Source organism: Elephas maximus, chromosome 1 (assembly GCF_024166365.1).
Source record: "Elephas maximus indicus isolate mEleMax1 chromosome 1, mEleMax1 primary haplotype, whole genome shotgun sequence".
Taxonomy (NCBI): domain Eukaryota; kingdom Metazoa; phylum Chordata; class Mammalia; order Proboscidea; family Elephantidae; genus Elephas; species Elephas maximus.
The window spans coordinates 78,612,875-78,618,634 of NC_064819.1; the positions used below are offsets into that span (position 1 = coordinate 78,612,875).

Below are 5,760 nucleotides of genomic sequence, written 5' to 3' on the forward strand. Positions count from 1 at the left end.
GACCTCGTGGCGCAAGGGTAGCGCGCCTGACTCCAAATCAGAAGGTTGCGTGTTCAAATCACGTCGGGGTCACGAGGGTTAAATTCTGGAGCAAAATAACCTTTTTTTTTTTTTTTTCCACCTGGGTTTTTCACATATAGAGCATATTTAATGTAGCCAATCCCTTATTTTTTCTCCAGGAAGCACTAGCAAAACTATGAAAAGTGGAAAGAAAAATGATCAAAGTTAATGATAAAAAAGTAAATGTTTTGAATCTGGAGGAAGGGGAAGGAGGATGATTCAAGATCATAGGATAAAAAAGGCTAGTTCACTGCCTCTGACTTGGTGGCACAATGGTAGGGCATCTCACCCCAGCTCAGAAGGCTGCGAGTTCAAATCACGTCCGGATCAAGGGTGTTGACTTTTGGAGAGAGAAACAAAAATCAATTTAGCAGTCCACTTTCCTTCCAGGTGTAGTTGTCTGAAAATGATCTCCAGTTTGAGATCTCTTAGGGCTGCCAGAGCCTGAGTGGAGACAAAGGCAAGGAGGGTCAACTTTTTCAGAGTATCAGTGGGATATGACTATATCTCCTCTTTTGCCTTTGGCTTGCTGTTGAGTTTCCAAGATGGGAGACAAACCACCCCCCCCGCCCCCCATGGGCCGTGTATCTTCTGCCACCTTCCTTAAAAAGATATTCAAGTCTCCTCTTTGGCATCAGGGGCCACATAGTCTCCTCGTTCACTTCTTCCTTTTCTTATCACTTCTTGCCACCTTTAGCTACCCAAAACCTGCTCCTCCACCTACACATTGGAGATCCTCTGGCTCTTGCAAAGCCCCATTTGTTTCCTCACTCTTCCTTTTCCTACAGGACTCCAACAATTCCTGTGTTCTTCTCATCTGGCCCACAGTTTTATCACCAGCCCCAATGAGCCAAGGACCAGGAGCCATCCTGGGACTATCTCTTCTTCACTTCCCAATCTGAGCAGCAAGTTATATAGAGTGCCATGCCATCTGGCCACTTCTCTTCATTACCGCAATGACCTCTTTCCTTTCACCAATTATTTCTTGCCAGGGATATTGACCTGAACCCCCTAACTCCTGTCTCCAAATCTCTTTGCTCCATTAAATCAGTCTCCTTATTATGCTTGTTTTTCAATGCACATTTTATCCTGACCTTCTCTTGCTTAAAACAAAAGAAAACAATTAACTGTGATTACTAACCCCATATCACAGGGGCCTTCTTTCAGTTCCTCGATGCATTATGCCTCTTCCCACCACAGGGCCTTTGCTCCTGCCATTTCCTCTGTAAGGAATGTTCTATGACCTTTGCTGCATGATTCAGACACTCAACCAAAACAAAACATTAAAAGGGGAGTACTGGTTAAGTACTGTATTATTTATTACAGAGTAAAATATTATGCAGCCATGAAAATAATATCAAAGAAAAATAACAAATGATACAGAAAGATGTTTAAGACGTTTGAAGTGGAAAAAAGATTCATTCAGGAACTATTTGCTGATACTATATCGCCCAGTCAGATCATACAGCCATATGATTCATAAGGCTAACTAGCTAATGGCAACACCACAAAACTAATAGTGGTTATCTCTGGGTGGAAATAGGTACTAATTTAATTTGTTTCTTTTTTGCTGTCTTGTATTTTTCAAATGTTTCATGATGAAAAGGTTTCACTTAAAAAGAGGGAAATGGAAAAATTATGTAAAAACTTACCGAGCTTATACTCTGCCAGCGTTGTAGAAGAATTAATCATACATGGGGCTTCTGTTCTGGAAGAGATAGCAGTCAGTGGAAATGACAGCAGTATTAACTCATTATTATGGTAAACTATGAGATGTACTAGAGCTAGCATATATTTGACCCAGATTTAATAGAGATTTAAGAATGACTGACTTTAATGTACAGTGTTAACGTCAAGAGTGCAGAGCATGGGACTTAGGGAGGAATTCAGAGAGCAGGGACAATGGAGCAGAATTTTGAAGCATAAATAGGACTTATCTATGAGGGGAAAAAAGGGCAGGAGGTCAGAGAAGAGATTTTCAGTCTAGGTAGGTATAATTTTGCTTATTTGTTTGGTTTTACATATATGACCAAAAAACAAACAACAACAAAATCAAAAACAAGAAAAACCTCTGGGCTTTATACATGGGTTTTGTACATGAAAAGGTGTTATGATTAAAATGTCTAATAAACTTTAGAAGTGCTTTGTTTTTGTGTGTCCATACTATCTCAAAATGTTTCTGTCACTGTACTAACTTAATTAAGTGAGAGGGTATGTCTTACCTGCCCATCTCTTACATCAAACTCCAAACAATTTGAGGGAAGGAACCATGTCTGCTTTATCCAGAGCCTCACCTGGTGCTATAAACATAGTAAGAGATTCATAATTATCTGTTAATTGGAGGAGAAGTAGACAGAATAAGAATTAAGAAGGCAGAATGGTATAAAGCATGTTACATTGTTTCTCATATGTTATGTTTTCTCTGTATCATGAAAGATGCGGTAGATAGTTTAGCTGTAATTTTTAGGCTCTTGCAACATGATACAGAATAACATATACGAATCTCCTTTAACAAATAACCTCAGATGGCAACTAACGTCACAAAACAATTTGTGAATAAATTTTTTAAAAGAAAAACTCATCTGAGCTGTAAACTTTCACCAAAAACACAATAAAAATTTTTTTAAAAATCAAAACTCTTAGGCAGTTCATCAGGCTTTATCATAACCTAGTTGAAATATCCCTTAAGACCTACTTTCTTTTCACTTGATGGTATGCCACCAGGCCCGTTTCTCATTAGTGAGTCACCTCTAGAGAACCTTATGACCAGGATCAAGGTGACCTGAAGTATGGCTATGAATACCCTAGAACCTAAGCACCCTCAGGTGATAATTTCACCAAGTTTACTATAAAGCTGGGTTCCAAAACCTAGAACTGGAGACAAAAATGAGATAGTAATCATGTCTGGGAGGCTGACTGCCTTCCAAAAATGACATTTAAAAATAATAATAATTGATCATGTTTTAGGTTTACTCAAATTACATTTTTATTCTGTCTCCCACATGGGTTTCCCAATTTTAGGTTTGATATATGCACACTCTTCTGTTTTCACTAGATTTATCATTTAGCTGAGCATATGGTTTCACTTCCCACCACCATCCCCAGGGCATCCTCTAGTCAGAATGTCTCACATACTGATATATTATAACCATATTTACTGACTCCTACATTTGGTTAGGAAATGCTACCTTCTGCCATTGTTTCAATGTAGAAGCCAAGCTAATATATCATTTCCATAAAATGCCAATCCAAATCTTCTTTTAAAAATTCAGAATATGAGGAAGTAGACTCTAATTTCCAACAGAAGGCATATTAAAACAGTGAGTATTTTAAACTTTATTGTAAGACAACTAATAATTTCTACCTAATATTGTTTCCAGAGTTTACTTTTTAAAATATTGCTTTTTAGGCCTACCTGAAGAAAACATATCTGTTTAATTTACGTGAGCCTTGTACTGAATGTGAGAATGACACTATTCCCACAGCTTACTGTCTATATTAACATGACTTTAGTCTTCTAGTATTTTCATCACATAATTTTACTATTCCCTGAGACTCTTGCTTAGGAAGATAAAAGTTGCAAATAACTTTTTCCTTATTCTAGGAACTGTACTGTTTATGGCAGGAATTTCTTGAAAGGTCCATCAACTTTTCATTAGAAAGGATCGAATGACAGTTTACACAGCAATACTCTTTCAGCACCTGTGGTGGTTTTAAAATAAGTCCACACTTTCTTAAATACCCTGCCCTTCAACTTGTTTTCCCTTGAGTGTGAGTCGAATTTAGTGACTTGCTTCTAGTGAATGGAATAATGTGGGTGACAGTGCCATAGTAAGTCATATAAGATGCTGCAGCTTCCTCTTTGCTTTCTCAGATTACTTGCTCTGGTGCCATCCAGATGTCATGTCAGGAGGACACTCACCTATGGAGAGGCCCATGTGGTAATAACCTAAGGCTTGTGTCCAACAGTCAAGTGAGTGAGTTTGGAAGAGCATTCTCCAGTCCTAGGTAAGCCTTCACATAATTGCAGCTCCTGTCAACATCTTGTTTGCAACCTCATAAGAAACCCCACCCAGCTAAACCTCCTGAGTTGTTGACTTACAGAAACCATGAGATAATAAATGCTTGTGGTTGTAACCAGCTGTTTTAGTGCAGCTTATTACACAGCTATAGGTAATGTTTATAACCTTAAAATCCTTTCCTGGCTGTGTCTACCAATCCTAAACTATTATGTAATGATCTTCTCTCTATCTTAACCACGTCCCCATTTTGAAAGACCACCATAGACTAGATTTCAAAATCTCAATGAATAGCTCAACTTTGCCCTTATAACCTGTAAGACACAATTAAGACTCTGGAGGTTGTTCCCCCTTTCCCAATTAATACAGCTTTGTCCTCTCAATTTACTTTTTGTTGTTTGAAATTGGGTTTCTATATGTGGGCTTTTTCTCAAACCAAATGAAAAATCCTCAAATAAGGACCATATCTTCATTTATTTTGAGCCCTCTTTTTGGCTCTTGGCTCCAAAGCACCACAGCAATCTCAGCAACTGGTGGTCACTCTCTCCAAGGGGCAGTTAACTGGAATGTACATATGGAGGAGAGTTCAGAAGAATACTTTCAAAATTCTTACTGTATCATTCCCACTTTCATTGACAATACCTTCCTTTCCAAACTTGGGTCTCCATAACAGAAGTCAATAGAAGGTTGTTGTTTTTTTCCTCTCCCAAGATATTGTAACTTGGTGTTTCAGAGTTGAATTGAGTCCTTTGATATAGTACATTAATGAACTTGTATTGCATACAGAATGATAAATTTTCAGAATTTGTTTTCACTAGAGATTTAAATTGAGGGTAAGATGGAAAAAGACATTTTTACATGTTGGGGATTTGTAGGCATTTTTCACTAAGGGTCACATATCCGCAGAGGTTCAGCCTCCTTCCAGTTCGCTGGTTTTCTGAGAACATCATTGAAATATAATCTTTTCTTTAATTGATCTTAAGAAACTCCTAGGGAGGACTAATACACCACAGCCTCCACCAGAGTCCAGCACAGCTAGATAGTATCCAGTTACCACCACCAACTGCTCTGACACTATAGAGGGTTCTTGGACAGAGCTGGAGAAAAATGTGAAACAAAATTCTAACTCACGTGAAAGGACCAGACTTACTGGTCTGACAGAAACTGGAGAAACCCTGAGAGTATAGTCTCTGGACACCCTTTTAAGTCACTGCTGAGGTGTACCCTTCAGCCAAAGATTAGACAGGTCCATTAAATAAGCAGCAATACACGCAGCTCATCCATGGATACAAGACTAAATGGGCAACCAGCCCGGGGACAGGAATGAGAAGGCAGGAGAGGACCGGAAAGCTGGACGAATGAAAACGGGGAACAAAAGGTCGAGAAGGGGAAAGTGATGACACGTCGTGGAGTTGGCAAATGTCACAAAACAATATGTGTATTAATTGTTTAATGAGAGACTAATGTTCTCTGTAAATCTTCATCTAAAGTACAATAAGAAAAAAAGAGAAGAGAAATTCCTAGGGAAAAAAACGCTTTCCCATTTTACAATTTAGGAACGGCGTATGTGCTCCTATATAAGACTAAACGAAGGGTTTTTCTTATATGGAGCATTGGTGGTTCAGTGGTAGAATTCTCGCCTGCCACGCGGGAGGCCCGGGTTCGATTCCCGGCCAATGCA

General features: G+C 38.8%; 2 non-coding genes across 2 annotated transcripts; both read left to right on the plus strand.

Annotated features, from left to right (window-relative positions):
* Positions 1–72, plus strand: TRNAW-CCA (transfer RNA tryptophan (anticodon CCA)). The gene has a single exon. It is a non-coding gene; the product is annotated as a tRNA-Trp (tRNA).
* A 5,617-nt stretch (positions 73–5,689) lies between these two features.
* TRNAG-GCC (transfer RNA glycine (anticodon GCC)) lies at positions 5,690–5,760 on the plus strand. Its single transcript has one exon. It is a non-coding gene; the product is annotated as a tRNA-Gly (tRNA).